The 19,150-nt window shown below is 48.8% G+C and overlaps 1 long non-coding RNA gene across 5 annotated transcripts in view; it reads right to left on the minus strand.

Annotated features, from left to right (window-relative positions):
- Positions 1–15,589, minus strand: part of LOC147659348 (uncharacterized) — a 138,704-nt gene extending 123,115 nt beyond the window's left edge. For all 5 annotated transcript variants that reach the window (XR_015307285.1, XR_015307281.1, XR_015307283.1 and 2 more), the window contains exons 1-4: positions 15,477–15,589; positions 15,135–15,291; positions 14,566–14,673; positions 14,147–14,224 (exon numbers count right to left, since the gene is read on the minus strand). This is a non-coding gene — a long non-coding RNA (uncharacterized LOC147659348). The remainder of the gene's footprint in view (positions 1–14,146; positions 14,225–14,565; positions 14,674–15,134; positions 15,292–15,476) is intronic.
- Between the last annotated feature and the right edge of the window lie 3,561 nt (positions 15,590–19,150).

Raw genomic sequence — 19,150 nt, forward strand, 5'->3', positions numbered from 1 at the left:
GTGAAAGGAATATGTAAGCTGTTGGCCCCAGTATGGCAGAATAGTGGTATCCCAAAATGTGCAGAGAATCTGGTCAGAAACTGTATGGTGTGTTTGAAACACACTCCTGGTAGGGGAACCCCAACCCCAGCTGGTCATTTCGCCCCTCCAACATACCCGTTCGAGGTCTTGCAACTCGATTTCATTCACATGGAGAGGTGCAATAACCTGAAATATGTCCTTGTTGTCGTTTGCGCTTTCTCCAGGTGGGTGGAAGCATACCCCCTTAAGAACACTGCCTTGTCAACTGCCAAAGCCCTTGTCAAGGAATTCTTCCCTAGATTCGGGATGCCTAGGATTGTCTGGAGTGATACCGGAAGTGAATTTATGGGACAAGTGATGAAGAGAGTGTGTGAGTGTCTAGGCATCCGCCAAAAGTTCCATGCTGCAAATCATCCCCAATCGGCAGGATTAGTAGAGTGCTATAATGGCACTTTAAATTTGAAACTGGCCAAGATCCAAGCCAGCACAGGCCTCAAGTGGCCAGATGCCCTGCCTTTAGCACTCCTGTCTACCAGGATGATTGTCCATTCTAGACTGGGACTTAGCCCACACGAGATCGTGTTTGGGCGCCCAGCTAATATATGGGGAGTACCGAGGCCAAGAAAGCTCAATGAGATCGAGTACCCTGTACTACTTGACTATTTGCATGAATTGACAACTAAACTGCATACTTTACATCAACAGGTCCACAGCTCCTCTCCACCGGCGTCTGACGATCCGGGCCACGCCATCGAGCCCGGCTCCTGGATCCTGATTCGGAATTTCAGACGTACCAAGAACGAGGAGCCTCGCTGGACCGGACCTTTCCAGGTTTTACTGTCTACCCGCTCTGCAGTACATGTCCACGGGAAAAAACATTGGGTGCACGGCGCCCACTGCAAAAGGGTCCCGTTGCCCCTTCCATACGACCGATGGGTCCAGCAAGGAGTCACTGACTCCGAGACTGAAGTCGTACCACGTTTTGTCCCCTTCAGCGATGCACGATTAAAAGGAACTGGTACCGACAAAGAGAGTGATTGTATTTTACAAGGATCTGTGCCCCCGTCGATGCAGTTGGACATTACAGAACCTGAAACATTGTTTGAAGATCACGCCGCCCCTGGAAAGGAACGATATAATCTGAGGCCAAAACCGAGGAACTGACTTAACCGAATTTGTGCGGTTTTCCTCCCTCTTCCCATGAACTATTTTTGATTCCACAGCTCTCTCGCCCAGGGAACTAGCTCATTTTTGATTTTCGAACCGCCATCCGGTTCTGCTGCTAAGGCCGCGGTTGAAGTCTGAGGAGTGCAGCCGGGGACGCCTAGGTCAACGGTTCTGGTCAGTCTGAGGGAATCACCCCGGACTGGACAGAGCGCACATCTTGGCAGAAGCAACCTCCCACCGCGGGCAGCAACCAGAGGATGGAGTTTCCAGGGGTTGAGAGACCTGCTAGACACATGACCTTTGAAAAGAAAATATGTACTATAATGGCAAGAAGACGAACTCTAGTGTTAAGCATCTTAATGTTGTGTAGTATAATAATGTTTTTGACTGGCTTTGCTCTGTCCATTTTTCGAGTTCCATTCATACACAACACACAACTCGCACCTTCTCCCACTGATCCCACACACTCCTTTCACCCTCTACCTGAACACGAGTCTGCCAGAAGACTGGAATTCGCAAATAACTCCTTTGTCCAGCTCTTACACCAGCACCAGTCTATTATGAACACATCGAACTGTTGGATATGCGGACTCATGCCACACACTGCAGATAAGGGCATCCCTTACTTTGTCCTGCCATTCAGTTATTTCGGTTCCCTGTGGGCTTTCCAGACTATGTTCCTGTATTCCCTTGAACCCTACGTTCGAGGGGAGAACTCAAACAATAAGGCACTAGTGGCAGGGATCCGATATATGAGTAGAGATATTGACACGGTTAGAGCAACTCCCAAGGATGAGTTTACCCCATACAGCAGGTGGAACATCACCAAGTATGAGATTTCCTTAAGTGAGAGCCAGAAATCAAAGAAATCCTCCCCAGTCTGGATAGTGCCCCACCGAGGTCACTTATGTCTGCAAGGTATTGGCAGGGATCCCAAAGCGCAGTTGGGGAAGAGCATATGTACGGAGACGTATGTGTTTGCCTCCCGAACTTCCCCTCCATTCTTGGCGGCTAAAGGCACCTATTTCGTCTGCCATGACAAAGCCTACACATGGTTGCCCCCTGACTTCTCGGGCACATGTTTCATCTCGTTTCTGCTGCCACCCACCTACACGGCCGGGGCAGATTATCATCGGACAAGGATAGTTAGGGGTGTCGTGAGTCAAGACGACACCGCGGGTCAGGAGTTTGGAGACTTCGCAAAGGGTTTTCTGCCATTTTGGGGGCCCATGGTGAACAGCAGGAACATTAGACAACTGACAAGAATAGTTGAATCCGCCGTGACTGAAACGGCCGGTGCCCTTAGCAACTTAACAGCTGAGCTTCAGTCGGATCGACTTATGACCCTTCAGAACCGGGTTGCCCTAGATGTCATACTTGCAGACCGTGGTGGTGTATGTAGAGTGATCCAATCTAGTTGCTGCATTTTCATCCCCGATAATGCTCCGACAGTGTACCAGGCCATCTCCAAATTACACAAAATATCTGATTCCCTTCACACAGAAAAAGGGGATTGGTCTCTGCTAGGGTGGTTCTGGGAACTGATCTCTGCCTGGGGATGGAAAACTCTGATCTTCATTGGGATGATCTTAGCCGTTCTGTTTATGTTCTGCCTGTTTGTGCAGTGCGCTCCTGCAATATGTGGCCTCTGCGCCACTTCATGTGTAAGGAAGCCTGTGTCAAGGGACGAATTGAGCAACAGAATGATGCTACAGCAGCATCTCTGTGAATTCATCAATACAGACTTGGACTCAGATTAGTGTGAGTTATTGCCTAATATGAGGGCAAAAGGAGGGTCTGTGGTACTGCAAATTTGGACCCCGCTGTTTTACAGATATCGAGGTCCAACACTCGTGTCATAAAATATCGTCGTACCATGACGAATTTGGTATCTACGAACCGGTAATGATCAGGACATTATCCCTATGTATTTGCGTCACGATTGAGTGATGCTAACACCCCCAAATCGTAGTTTACGTCCAGAACCCTCGGACTCCATTTTGTAAACGGCATCCATCTTAGGACTTGCCCTCATATAAGTCAATTGATTAAAGCCGAGCTTGATCTAAAGGACACGTCCTCTGTAGCTGACTTCCCCATGACCTGGCCGAAGCTGCCTCCACTGCCTCCAGCCAAGCCGGTTCGGGCAGCTCCTCGCCCAGTGGCCGAGCAAGATATCAACAAAACACAACATGTCATAAACCATCCACTACATACAGACCCTGTTTCCCATACACACACACCTGACCATGATTCTTGTTTATGACCCGTTTTATGATGGGAGGGTGCTCAACCTTATTGGCATTTCATCGATATATGATGGGAGTTCTGGATCTGGCGGGATAATCCATCACCAACTGGACATCTAAAATATGTGCTGACCAGCATGACTTCGCTCTTTGTATTATTGTAGAAATATTTGTATAGCCATATCATAAACTCAAGAATTCTTGCCTACAGCTATTATTTATGTATATAAGGAGAAGGCTGGTTCTGTAAAAACGAACAGTCTCCTGAGAACTTACGGCCCGTGTTGTCGTACTTCTAGGACGCATGTTACTTGGTTGCAGCCAATAAAACTCGATCATTGACTTCACCTAGAAGACTCTGTTTCTGTAAGTCCAGAACAGGGAGAACTCAGAGGTCTTCGGGTGTGATCCCCTGGCACCACCGGGTCTCTAAAAACCCGGCACCTCAGTGCTCTGCCAACCCATCTCTGGATTCAGCAGAAGTGACGAATCTCTTCTGCTGCGCAGCACAAACCTGCGCAGAACCGATGCATCACCATTGCTGCAAAGATTCTCTCTGCGCAAGGGCTCTGCATTGACTTTGCAGCTTGCATGGAAACCAGTGCAGAGCGAAGCTTCACTGACACAGGACCTTGCATCACAAATCTCCTGTCTATGGCAGCAGCGCAGGTTCTCGCATTGCAGCCACGAAGCTCTTTGGAATGGACCCATCGCCTTGACTGCGTGAAGCATCCGCGATGCTGAAATTCACCTTGCGATGATCACACAGTACCTTGCATCGTAGCGCCGCCACTCCTGTGAACCAAAGCATGACCTCAACAGTGCGACCCAGGGAACTATTTATTGTGATTAATCTTCTTATGTCTCTGGCTGCTCCATTAAACAATGACAGTTCGCAGGATACTTGTGACAGGATGGCCAAATATTTCCACTCTAAAATTCTTTAGATTCATTCCTCTTTAGACAGCCTTAACTCTGAACTTTCCAATATGGGTCAAATTACTAATTCCTCATTTTACAACTTTCCTAAAATGGAAAAGAGGGAAGCTGGGGTGTCTGCTTTTCTTCCTCTATCTCATGAACAGAATAATCAATTCCTAGGGGATCAATCTGGGCATCTCCTCGGGATGTTATCCTCTTAGCTGGAAACAGCGGTTGCCAAGCCTCTACTGAAGAAAAACAACCTGGACCCATCAGAACCTAAAAATTATCGGCCCATCTTTGTTACCTGTTCCCGCGAAGATCTTGGAGAAACATCTAAATGCCCAATTAAGCTCCTACTTGGAGCAACATCACCTGCTTGACTGCTCCCAATATGGATTCAAGAATGGCCATGGCCATGGCTCTGAGACTTCGTTAATATCTGCAGTAAATACCATACAGACCCAAGTAGATGCCGGGTATACTTCTTTATTAATACTACTGGACCTATCTGCAACCTCAGTCAGTCAGTCAGTCAAAAGTACTTTATTCAATTATTTAAAATCATAAAAGCAAATGTGTGAGTTCATTCATTTGTGCATATAAATACATCACATATCAATGTTTAAAAAACAGTTAAAAAGGTTCACCAGTTAGAAACTAATAAAACAATTTATAGATAATTTAAAAAGCAAATTCATTCATGCGGATTTCAAATCGTTGATCTCTTAACCTTTTTCCGTACAGCTGCTACCAGAAAATTTGCAACTCCAAACATTACTCGAGAACTACTTAAAAGTTGCAAATAAGTCAATGCGGGTCTAACTTGTATAAACCCAGCCTCCCTCAGTAACGGCTTTAAAATAGTTTTCCTCGGTTCAGCATAATCATCACAAAACATGATAAAATGCAACGTATTTTGGGAAGAAAAATTATCACAACTGCATGGGGGGGGAGGAATCCGGTTTACACCACACTGGGAAATGACCTAAGGAGTAATGAATCAAATTAAATCTAAACCTAATTAAGAGGTGGCGGTGGAACGGGATTGTGACCATTTTTAAATATGGTTCTAATGACATTGTTGTCAACAGAGCATAATTTGCTCTGACACAGGGTTTTAACAATTCCTGTTCCTCTCGTTCTGAGACTAGCATACCCAAGGCATTCTTCTTCGTCCAGGCTATATCTTCCTTTGATACCATCTCGCCAAAAAGACTAATCAATCGTCTTCAGGAAATTGGGGTGTCAGACTCTGCCGTGGAGATCCTGTCCTCATTCCTGACAGAAAGGTCACAGAAAGTAAAGATGGACCAATTTTATTCTGACTCCATCCCCACCTTCTGTAGAGTTCCGCAAGGTTCCTCTTTGAGTCCCACCCTATTTGACATGTATGTCTCTCCATTGGCTAAGGTGATTAGATCTTTTGGGCTGGAGCCCTTATCCTATGCTGATGACACACAAATAATTGTGTCCATCACAAATAATATAGTGGCCTCCGCAGGTATTTTTAACAGCTGCAAGCAAGCCGTGGCCTCCTGGATGGTAAAGAACTATCTTCGACTCAATGGGGACAAAACAGAGGTCCTGGTCTTTGGCAGCCAACAATCTATATGGACCCACTCCTGGTACCCAGAAATGCTTGGCCTTGTCCGCTGCCTAGGCAAAGAATCTCAGTGACATAGTTGACAACTCACTTTCTTTTGATCCCCAGGTCAACAGAACTGACTCATCATGTTTCTGGGTTATTAGGTTCCTGAGAAAGATCTTCCAATGTCTCTCTCTCTCTTTGCGAAAGCAAGCAGCTGTTACCTTGATTTTGTCCAGGCTTGAATATTGTAATGCTCTTTACTTGGACATTAAGAAGAGATCCACCCATAAACAGCAACCAGAATGCTGCAGCGAGACTCATTATGGATCTACCCAAATTGTATTCGATCTCTCCTGCCATTCGTAAGTTGCATTGCCTTCCATTAGAGAAACAAATTCTGTTTAAGGCCATTTGTATAGTTCATAGGGCACTTCACAACTCTGGTCCAGAAGGAATCAAACATCTCTTCCAAGGCTATGTCCCTACTAAACAGCTGCAGTCTGCCAACAAAAATTGGCTGGTAGTTCACAGGTTTAGGAGATCAAGGTGGGGAGGAAGAGCCTTTGCTGTGGCTGCCTCTAAGCTCTGGAACATTCTTCCCAGCTGCAGTCTGCCAACAAAAATTGGCTGGTAGTTCCCAGGTTTAGGAGATCAAGGTGGGGAGGAAGAGCCTTTGCTGTGGCTGCCTCTAAGCTCTGGAACATTCTTCCCTTATCAATCTGCAGCCTAGAGTTGCACCTTCTCTTCCGTTAATCCTTGAAGACCTGGCTCTTTGCCCTTTAATGTCTTGGACGACTTACACCTCCCAGTCTCTGACCGCTGGTTCTGTCTTGGCGCCTCGACGCCTTTGAGCAATGTTTGCGCTTTATAAGGTAATTAATTCAATCAACCAGATTTAAGGTACTTTTGTGCAGCAGGCCCAACTGGGTCTTGTAACTGGCCCGCTCTCCATTGCAGTCGGCCTACACTTGTGACTTTGTCTCGGTCCTACGTTACCAAATATAGACATTTGCCACTTTGTGCACTTTGGGTTATTTTCACTGAAGTCTTTTAAATTGCATATCTCCGGTTCTTGTACTGTTTGAAATGTTGCACAAATTCTTTACACGTTGCCACTTAGTTGAGCCTGACTGCTCAGTGGCAAGCTACCAGAGAGATGATCACAGGTTAATTTAGGGTTTGCTTGTGCCTCACCCTAACCAGGATTGTTATTTTTGCTTGAGTATGGTTTCACCCCCTTAACCAGTAACCCAATCTCTCAAATTAGTGATCAGAGGTGAGATTTAGGTCTTGTTTGTTCAGTGCAATACATTGATTTTGTTGCATTGGAGATCCCAGATAAATCTGAGACCATTTTGAGTTTTAAATTCGTCTTGATTGGTCTTTTTGCTGTTTTCCAAATTCACCCCTACTTTACATGACTGTTTGTGCCTGCGGCTTTACCTGCAAGAATGGAGTTTGAGCTCTTCAATGTGTAGAGCTTTATCGTGTCTGAGCTCAAGTAATTTTGCAAGGAAAGGGGGCTGTCCGCCACAAGGAGCACCAGGAAAACTGAGCTTCAAAAGGCTCTGAGGGCATGGATGAGCCCACCAGTTACCATGCACAAGAGATGACCAGGACGGAGAGGATGATCTGGAGGGTCATGAGATGCAGCAGTCAGCTGAATGGAATGCCTGATCTCCTGAGTTTGAACACCCTGATAAAGCTGAGAACAGTGTGTCTTCTCAAGGCCTGTTCCCATAGGAACTGGCAGACAGGAAGACTGAAAGGGAGTTTAGACTGTAGATGGACCATTTAAAACTGGAGGAAGAGGGGGAGTGGCCAAGATGGCGGCCTGAGAGGACGCAACAGGCAGAGGCTCCTCGTCCCAATCTCCCACGGTCATCATAGAAACGCATTTTCTCACCCCTACCAGCGCTCGCACAACCATTAGCCGTGTGCGGAACTCCGGCTGCAACTCTGACTGATCGCGAGTGCCAGCGACCAGGGCGCGGCTCCATAGATGGCGGAAACAGCCATCCCCGGCCAGAGACGTGAACAGTGAGGCTGGCCTGCAGGGCGGAGACGGCTGACCGGGCTCTCCGCCGCTGCCTGCCAGGCGCCGAGACGCAACAACCCCCACTGGCCGGAAGGAGTGTGGGAGGACGAGTGCAGGGAATCGACCGCCAACTGCTTAGAGGGGCCAACGGGGCTGAAGGCGGCGCCAGGCGGCAGGACACATTACCTGAGGCCCAGGCTTGGGCCTCCATGGAAGTGGCTGTGGCGGCCGCCGCAGCCGGCGGCCAACCCGGATACTGAGGTGAGGAGCGGGCCGACGAAGCGCGCAGGGGCTGGGCCTCGGGGGGCAGGCAATCGAGCCCCCGGCAAAGATCGGGCCCACCACAGCCGGAGCCTCATAGCACGCGGCCTTACCACTGGGGGCCGGGCCGTGAGACGGCGGCGGGGCGCAATAGTGATTGCAGGCCTGGGCGACCTAGCCAATACTGCCAGAGGGCGGCGGCGGAGGACGACTAGCGGCACTGCAGAGGACAGGCCTGGGCGCTGAGGGTGCAGTTTCGGGGGGCACCCGTCGGGCCCCCGGCGAGTGGCGATAGGACAGTGCGGCCCACGAAATGAGGAGCAAGGCCGGAGGGCATAGATATGGCCTCTGCACGGAGGTGCGGAGCACGAGGGGGAGGCGCCAAGGAGATTCAGCTCGGGGGGCCCGGGATCACGCCCCCGGAGGATAACTATCCAGGAGATGCGCACTGAGGCCCCACCAAGCTCGGCCTGGATCTGGCGGCCTGAGCCCTGGGACGGTCTGGGGGGCAACCTTCACCACGAGCCCACACAGCCTCACCCGGGGCACAGGGCCATAGCATTGTGGGTCTGCCGCAGGGCCCTCAAGTCATCGAAGTGCGCCCCCGCAGAAGTCAAAGACTGGGTGTTAGTGTGAAGGGGGCACACCAGAGGAGCAGCACTCGAACCCTCGGCGGCCACCTACAGGCCCACGCGGAGGGAGAAGGTCACCCGGATACCGGGACTTGCCTGCAGGCCCACAGGGAAGGACGGCGGGCCCAGGACCGCGAATTCAACATACCGCTTCCACCTACTGCTTCATTCCCAGACCCACCACTATTCCAAAGACCCACCAGGAGACTTCGCGGACATAGGAGAGGCTACCGGACTGGAAGGAAGCCAAGCATGTCCTCCGCGAATCGTAGAGGGGGGCGCACCATCCCCGAAATGTTGGCCAAAGGAACGCCCAAGGGGGAAAAGAGCCCCGACAAACCAGTGCCACCGAGCCAACCGAAAGACAGGGATAGGGACGAGGGAGAGGCTCCTGCGACAAAATCATTCATGGAGGCCCTGTTCGCGTCTCTCAGGGAGGACATTCAAACCCTCAGGCAAGATATGGGGGGAGGTTACAAAGAGTTGCAACGCGACATAGACGACATAGGGAAACGAGTGGCAGCAGTCGAAAACACGGAGCAGGCCCGGAGTGAGGAGGTGGAACTCCTGCAACAAGAAATCATCAGGCTCCATGAACAGCAGACGGACCTACAGGCCCACACAGAGGACCTGGAGAATTGCTCCAGACGTAACAATATACGGGTCCGCAATGTGCCATCCAAAGCGGAGGGGGGAGACATCACGGCATACCTGCAGGATCTGTTCCGTGAGGTACTAGGGGAGAGTGAGGACTTTGAGATCCGAATCGACAGGGCCCACCGGGTGGGCCTAGCACGCCGGACGCCTGCCCCCCTCCGGATATCCTGGCCTTTTTGCCTGACTATCCCCTCAAGGAGCGCATCCTGAAGGCGGCGCGCCAAAAACAACCCCTTAGCTTTCGTGATCATACCCTAGAGCTATTCCAGGACTTGTCCACGATCACTCTACAGAAGAGAAGGGCGTTCAAAGTGGCAACCACCTTCCTGCGGGACAATGGGATCCCGTACTCCTGGGGACACCCCTTCAGACTAATTTTCAAATGGAAAGGAGCCCTCCACCAGCTTAGATCCTTGCGAGACACGTGCACCATACTAGGCATTCCCCATGAAGGGGACACACCGGACGATGACTCTGGACAGCGGCCTTCGCAGTCAAAGTCTCCGCAATCGACAAGAGACAGATGGCAGAAGGTGAGAAGCAGACGCTCACCCAAGAAAGGGTTCAAACCGGATCCTGAGACCGTGGCGCACGAGCACGCAGCGGCGTAACAGAAGGTCTCTAAGGACACAATTGCTGAATTATGAGAGGACATGAGCGGGGGTGTTCGTTCGCTTTGCCGCAGCATTGCCGTGGGGGGGGGGCGGGACGGGGGGGCTTCGGGTCCGCCATTGACACGCCTTCCCATCACCAGACACTATACCACAGGCATGGACTGTCGTTGGATAGGCCTTGGACAATGTTCACCAGTTGGGGCTTCAAAGTTGGGGTTCGGGAGGGGCTGGAGGGCGGGGGACAGGGGACTCGGTGTGTTCGGTTCGATCAGGCGGTAGGCATGAGAACAGGAGGCGGCGCCAGACTGATGCTTAAGCGGATAGGGCACCCACTACCTTATGACTGACGAGCCCATCCAGGTTCTCACCCTTAACGTAAAAGGGCTAAACAACCCAGTTAAGAGGAGGGCGGTCCTCTCCTTCCTGGAACATTCCGGGCAGATATATGTCAACTCCAAGAGACACACTTATTAGCTAAAGACTGGCACCACATGAAATCTAGGGCTTTCCCACATCAATTTTACTCCTCCACTACCGAGAAGAAAGCAGGGGTGGCCCTTTTAACAGCTAGACACTTCAAAGAGCGGGTGGGAGGCAAAGTGGCAGAAATTTGAGGCAGACTCCTGGCCCACACTATTTTGATTGGTAATCTGACACTCACAGTTTGGTCGATTTATGCACCCAACGCCAAACAAGAGGCCTTTCTTAAGGGGGCGCCATCAGATGTAATGGCCAGCGACACGAGACCCATCCTGATAGGGGGGGGAACATAAATCTGGTCATGGACAATGTGGTAGACAGATCGGGGCGGAGATTTGGAGACTCTGGAGCTCCATCCACGGCGGGGAAGCAATGGCTGACAGATAGGGGGCTGGTAGACGAATGGCGAGAGATACACCACCCCGCCCCAGGGTATACTTTCTATTCCCATGTGCACCGCACGTACGCCAGGATAGATCACTTTCTTAGCTCCAAGGAACTGACCCCCATGGTGCATGATGTGGAGGTCACCCCGGCGGCACTGTCAGACCATGACGCGGTGGTCCTTCAATTGATGGTCCCACGCACACAGTCACACAGGGGCAGATGGCGACTTAGAGAAAACCTACTTTCCCGCAAGGGGGTTACACAGCAATTATCCTAGAGCATTTCTGATTACTTAAGTCGAAACGACACAGGGGAGGTAGCCCAGTCGACAGTTTGGGGGGTGCTAAAAGGCGGTTCTCCGAGGAGAAATAATGGCGATCGCAGCAGCAGACAACAGAGAGCGGAAGGAAAGACGCCAGGAGCTGGCGGAACAGGTGCTAGAACTGGAGAAGGTTCACTGTCGGACAGGGGCCCCTAGAATATGGCGCAAGTTGAAGGCGGCCAGGGCGCAGCTCGCGAGCCTGGATTTGGACCGAGCAGAATACGCTGCACTCCGCCTCCGCCACACGTACTACGTGGGGGGGGACAAGACTGGCCGCCTACTGGCCAGTAAGCTCAAAGCAAAAGCTGTCCTTTCCAAAATTCCCGTCATCCACACAGAGGGTGGAGAAGACGTTCGAGAGGACGACTGCATCGCAGCGGCATTTAGAGCCTTTTATGCCAAGCTTTGCGCGGCAGACCCAGCTTTGGATGACGAAGCAGGGACAACATACCCAGAGGCCGTGGACGTCACGGCTGTCAACGAAGCGAGCGCCCTAGCATTAGATGCCCCCATATGCCTGGAAGAGGTGATTTCGGCGATTGCCAGACAAACCACTAAAAGCGCCGGGGCCTGATGGATTCTCCGCAGGCTTCTATAAAACGTTCTGCCCCCTCCTGGCGCCTATACTAACAAAATTATTTAATTCCTTCCAAGGCCCAGGCTCGATCCCACGGGAGGTGTTGGAGACAGACGTCATAGTCCTGCCGAAGCCGGGCAAGGACCCGACTCTATGCGCGGCGTACAGGCCAATATCGCTCCTCAATCTGGACTTGAAGTTATTTACGGGGATCCTTGCTGCGCGGCTGGGCCCTTGCCTGCCAGGTATAATAGAACCTGACCAAGCGGACTTTGTGCCCACGCGGCAGAGTGCGGACAACACTAAACGCCTGATGCACGTAATTGACAAAGCACACTTCAATGCCTCAGATGCGGCCCTGCTGTCGGTCGACGCCGAAAAAGCGTTCGACAGGGTTGACTGGAAGTATCTGGATAACACCCTGGCGAGATTTGGCTTGGGGACAGGTTCCGAGCCTGGGTACCTAGCTGCTATGCGTGACCCCAGGCGACGATCAAAGTAAATGGGATAAGCTCCAAGCCATTCGACGTGGCACGCGGCAGGGCTGCCCACTCTCGTCGCTGCTGTTCGCCCTCTATATCGAACCGTTCGCCCAACACGTTCGCGATAACAGACATCACGGGCATCAAATTCGGGGGGGGGAAGAACAGACCATCAGTCTATATGCGGACGACATCCTAGTCGCTGTGGACAATCCCAGAGTGTCGATACCAGCATTCCTGAAGGAGATGGAGAGGTTCGGGTGGTATCGGGCTTCAAAATGAACATAGGGAAGTCCGTTATTCTTCCCCTAGGCAGCAACACCCGTCAAGCCAACAGGGGAACGCTCCGCATAGGGGGGTTCGCCGTACGAACGGCACTACCATACCTGGGGATTGAACTGACGCCCACGACAGCCCAGACAGTTGAACTAAACTACACCAAACTCCTGACATGCATCCAGGGGGATATTTCAAGATGGCGACAACAACCGCTCTCGTGGTTGGGCCGTGTGGCTGCTGTCAAGATGTCCCTTTTGCCGAAAGTGCTTTACCTTTTCCAGACCATCCCAGTCACCCCTCCCTTGGGCATGCTCAAGAAGCTGCAGGACACCATGCTACAGTACATCTGGGCCAATAAACGCCCCCGACTACGGCGCAACTTGGTCACCCGAGCGACGGCTGAGGGGGGGCTAGGGGTGCCTGACTTGTGGCGCTATTTCCAGGCAGCACAGATGCGATATCTCTTAGAATGGTCCCAGCCTCTTTCCGAAAAGCACTGGCTTTTTCAAGACTGAGCTATGGCAGGCATGCCACTCTGGAGAGTCCCCTTTCTGGCAAGACCGGACAGGCCGGCCTACCTCAGGAAGTCACCCATCACCAAGACCCTTCTCCAGGTGTGGGAAACGGTGGCGGTCCCAAAAGGTCTAACGTCCTTTCCATCACCGATGACGCCCCTACTAGACAACCCGGCGTTCCCACCTGGGGTGCTCTCAGGCTCCTTTCACCAATGGTGGCAGACCGAATGCTGCTCCGTGGGACATTTATTTGACCTGCAGGGCTTCATGATGCTAGACGTGGTAAAAGATGCGTATGCGATTGACAAACCGCATCGTTTTCAGTACTTTCAGCTTAGGTGCTATGGAGAAATGAGGTTCTCATTACAGCACACCAAATAATTAAGATTCTTTCAGTCTTTGTTTGCGTATTGCACCAGTGAAAACTCTAGCTATTGTAACCAGTAGAGTTTACAGGAAGACACAACATTAAAACAGCATAAGGGTCAATAGTAATCCAATGTAGAGTCAAAAAGACTCCTCTTCAAATTTCATTAATTTTGTTTTCTCCTTTATTCAAATTTCATAAAAAGTAGGTTCTCCCAGCATGAACATCGCCAACACGTGTTTCGTCTCACACAGAGACTTCATCAAGGCTGGAATTATTAAATAATACATATGTATTACAATCCACAGATAGACATATATTATATATAAACAGTACAAAACATTATATACAAAGCACATGGAGAAGCAAAATACATTTCATAAAATAACACAACCTGTTGCAAATATAATAAGCAAGATATGTATATACAAAATCCTAATAGAGAGAAATATCTATTAGTGAAAGTCTATATCTATATAAGAATACATTAGAGCTAAATAAGTCAGAAGCCAGTTGTAAGGTCCTATATATGGCAAAAGGACTGAAAGTCAATGCAGTATATGTACAGTTAAGAGGAAACACCCACCATAGAAAATGGTAAGAAGATATCTAGTAATCCGCCCAAACAGTGACGTCACAACGTAGTGTATTATCAGTGGGATACCTAGATGAACAAAAAGTGAGAGTAAATACATACAATAAAGAACCAAGGTCAAGGGAGGAAATTTATGAAATACATCTCACACGATGAGTAAAACCTAGGACAGAATTTCCTTTGCGAGGAGATATTCATCACTATGAAGCCGTTCACGACTGGTAAATGCAAATATGAGAGCTATTCTCATAGTAGAGGGAGTAGCAAGATCTAATCACAGACTGGACAGATCTATTTACAAGAGCGCTAAAGTCCTATATACGAATATTAGAAAATAATCACTGAGAACACAAGAATGTGTAAACAGAGCAGATCATACACAATATGGTAGTGAGAAAAAAATAACTCACCCCAATGTTAGTAAAATCGATAAAGCACAAAGTTGCGTTCAATTCAACATGTAGGTCGGCATAGATGTGAAGGCGGTCATTGCATCTAGCATTGATAAGAAGATGTAACTAAACGAATAGAAGTAAAAGAAGAAATATAAACTTCCTATTACCAATTATGGTTCAAATAACAGTTTCATGCCTTAAGTTTAGAGTGGTTTTCTAGTGAGCAACTTAATACACTGTTATAGAATAAGTATAAGGGGTAAAACCACGCTGGATTCACAGTCTCAGGCATGAATAAGTGTAATCCTCTAGTGAGCAACCTAATATATTAATATAAACAAATATAAGTATAAAGGGGACTCACACTCCGCATTCCATATAGAAACCAAGAAGTTCTGGACTAAACTAGTGCAAAAAAAGGATGTAGTTTACCCAATCTCATTCATTGTAGTACAAGTATATTCATTGATATCAGACTGTTGATTATGAGAGAGGCAGCTTGTTCTCAGTATATAGAAGTCGAGCAGAATATGCTATTCCCACAGAACACAGCAAAATGTGTTTATAAGAGCATTAGAACTCACCTAGGCGAGTAAAGATGCGGGCTCATAAAGTCAGTATCCAAAGTTTTAAAAGGTCCCATTAAAGTAAGGGTCCAGTGTTCAAAAGTTCAGAAGTAGAGCAAACGAACTCCCAGCTGTTTAGGAGAGGTCCGCGTTCGCAACCATAATAAGTTGCTGTCTAGAGAGGGAAAGTGTAAGATAAGGAGGCACATAAAGATTCTGTAAAAACGAAAGTGCCACCAATTCAAAAAGATACCAATGTAGACAACACTTATTGATCAGTAGGGAGCACTCTAAACTAATGGTGCCACCAGCGATAAAACCCCTATCCAAAACATGAGTTTAACCAACTGACTCACTCACCCGCCAAATATCAGCAATGCTTGTTGAATGCTCCATCGCCCGCAATAGCAAACGGAGCATTGAGACAGACAGCATTATATACACCACAAAGTAAGTATTGCAGGATGTCACGTGACGGTGTTTAGACATGGAAAAAGTAAAACAATAGAAGTCTGTCATAAAAATAAACGACAGACCACCCGGCTGCAACGATCCCTAAACAGAACATGAACGGCGGCCATATTGGAGAGTCACGGATAGAAGCACAGGTTATACATGAGACGGGGTTTGAACATAGAAAAAGTAAAACAATGGAAGTCTGTCAAAAATAGAAGACAGACTACCCTGCTGCAACGATCCCTAAACAGAACATGAACGGTGGCCATATTGGAGAGTCACGGATAGAAGCACAGGTTATACATGAGACGGGGTTTGAACATAGAAAAAGTAAAACAATGGGAGTCTGTCAAAAATAGAAGACAGACTACCCTGCTGCAACGATCCCTAAACAGAACATGAAAGGCGGCCATCTTGGAGAGTCACGAATAGAAAAACAGGTTATACATGAAAATAGTTTGACCAGGCAACAAGCAAAGTAACCCATTATACCAACGGATATAGCAAGACTGAAGAGATATACCCAAGTAATCAGATCGAATGATAACTTGAAATAACTCAGAATCCCTTTACACTAGTTATGAGTAGATAACCAAGGTGTGGTGTAAGCGCGACAAAATAAGGGTAACCTACGTAATCTCTAGGAGTAACATGTAAGATGACATAGATAATAATATGGATATATTTGAATATAGATAGTCCATATAAATATTTAAATATGCGATAGCTATCAAAATAGAATAACATAATACAAGATGATAATTATCACATGCAGGGTATCATGGGTGGGTCATGAAAGGAAAACGGTCCAGGGCGATTGCATACTGGTTAACTTTGCGGACCCTCATACAGCTAATTATATATGTACCTGGAATACACAGGACAGACATGAGGGGATCGCAACACGACGTCTTTCCTTCTTTTACCCCCCTAGGAGTGGACCAATACGTGACTGGAATATTGACAGTGATTGGCACACTGTAGGGCGCCGCGTTAGGAATGGAAATTGGGGCACCGGGGGCGTACAGGGCTTTAGAGAACAAGCTTATAGGGACAACTGGGGTAGCTTCCCGACTGCTAACAGATTTAGTTGCCTAGAGATGGTCGACTGACAGCCAAATTCTAGTAACCTATCAGAGGGTGGGAGGATGGACCTTGAAGCCCCAAGGGGGGTATAAATGGAAATGGGCATTGTGAGCCTATAGCATCCAGGTCAAGTAAGAAACACCCCCCCCCCCCCATACCGACAAGAGGAGTCCTATCCCGCGTAATCGGAACCATCTGCACTTTATGCTGGATCTGGTGGATCCAGCAGTAAATGGGCTAATTAACTGTTCTAATGTAGATCTCTATGATAGGGGTTCCATCTCCATTGTTTCCTGGAACTTGGCGGGTCTGGTTAACAAACTTGACTCCCCTGATTGGGGGGCATTTATAGATTTACAGGACGTTTGCCTCTTTCAAGAGACATGGGCAAGAGAGGACCATTGGCGTGCAGGGTTTGATACATTTTCAATCTGGGCGAATTGGAAGGGGAAGGGACGCCAGTCTGGTGGACTACTCATTTGGGTGGCCTCCAATCTGGGCTGCAAAGTGAAGGCTCTACCAACCAATTCTTTAGATACTCAATGCGTACTCTTGGAATGGTCTAATGTAGTAAAATTGGCACTGATAAATGTCTACTCAAGACCAGTGGGCATAGCAAAAGTTTCTAGTACTATTGAGGAATTAGTGATGTTCTTGAGCACTTTCCCCCAAGGTACCCCGCATGTGGTTGGGGGAGACTTCAATTGCCAATTTGAGCCTCTTCCATTATTCCTAGAAGGCGCGACCAATGAGGAAGATGAACAATGGGGAATTCCGAAACTGGTTGGCCCACCAGTGAAGTCCTGGTCACCATTAGCCACGCAAATTACTTGCCTGACTTTAGCAAATGCCTTAAGGGCCTGTAACAGCCGGGTAAGTGGAGATATCCCACCCAAACCGACTTTTAATAAACCGGGGCACAATTCTCGATTGGATTACATACTTGTGGAAATGTCTGAATGGGCCAATATTGTAGATTTTAATGTAATTCCTTGAGCTGACAGCGATCATAATGCGCTGATTTTAAAAATTTCGGTCCCGGGCGTCACTTTCCACATGCAGGGTGGTGATGATCGTACGGACTCGAGAATGATCTTATCCACTAACCGGCGGAGAGTACGCTGGCCCAAAATTGTAGGAAACCCCAAGGATATCCAGAGGCTGTATGCAAAGGCTGCCATAGTCCTGCAAAAAGTTGATAATCTCATACACCATCTTATCTCGTCTGAGGAGACCTATAGAGTACTCAGTGTACTTCACCTAGAGTTGTGTAGCACCTTAGCTGATGTGCTGAACCCTGAGCAGAGGCCAAGTAAAGGAAAAGGCAGGGGGACGCGTGCCCCATGGTACAATGCCGTCTGTAGAAAGGCTAAAGCTGACCTACTCGCGGCTATGAAGCAACAGCACAATACCTCTTTGGTTAGAACCAAGAGGAAGGAGTACAAACATCTTATTTCTAATGCCAAGACTCAATGGGATAATGACAACTGGGCAGATATGACTGCTACTCTCAAGCTCCGAGACGCCAGGAAATTCTGGCAGATTGTCAAAAATGGCTCGGCCGATCCAACTCCGGCAGTAGAGGCCAATATCACACCCAGTGTCTGCGAGGAGCATTTTAGATCCCTGTACACCGAGGCCAATATAGACCTCTCTGGGGTCCAAGAAGATCTGATGGCAGGCTTGACCCCCACGCCATTTCTGGATACGGATAAATTTACCTTGGCAGAAGTAGGGGCAGCTATTGCCAGACTTGCCTCAGAAAAAGCCCCAGGGTTGGACAAACTCCCCGGTGACTTATTTAAAAACGAACCCATGATTTGGGCTCCATACCTACAGGTCCTATTTAATGCAATTCTGGAGGGGATGCCGGTGCCTATTACTTGGCTGGGGGCAGAGATTGTCCCCATCTTCAAGAAGGGTTCTTCTCTGCTCCCAGCCAACTATAGGCCTATCAGTTTAATAGACGTCCCCCAAAAGATCTTCGCCAGGTTAATCCTGGACCGCCTATCAGAATGGATGCTAGACCATTCAGTCCTGAGCCCATATCAAGCGGGTTTCAGGAATAAAGTGTCCACTATAGATCAAGTCTTTCGTCTTGCCATCATATTTTGGAAAACGGTAAAGTTGCAGGGTGGCAGCCTCTATACTGTACTCGTTGACCTACGAGCGGCTTTCGATCTGGTACCTCGTAGGAAACTTTGGTCCGTGCTCTCTGGTCTGGGGGTCCTGTAACATCTTTTAAATATGATTATCAGATTACATACTGATAACTACGCCCAGGTCAGATGCGGCAGGGAGGGAAGATTGTCCAATAAATTCCCCTTTGACAGGGGGGTCAGGCAGGGCTGTGTGCTTGCACCAACCTTATTCTGCCTCAATGTCAACGGGGTAATTGCGCACCTGAATGGGGTCGAGAACAGCGATGCCCCCAAACTTGGAGGCAGCAGGGTGCCCGCGATTATGTTCGCTGATGACACCCTGCTGCTCTC

Source organism: Lissotriton vulgaris, unplaced genomic scaffold (assembly GCF_964263255.1).
Source record: "Lissotriton vulgaris unplaced genomic scaffold, aLisVul1.2 SCAFFOLD_663, whole genome shotgun sequence".
NCBI classification, from domain to species: Eukaryota; Metazoa; Chordata; class Amphibia; order Caudata; family Salamandridae; genus Lissotriton; species Lissotriton vulgaris.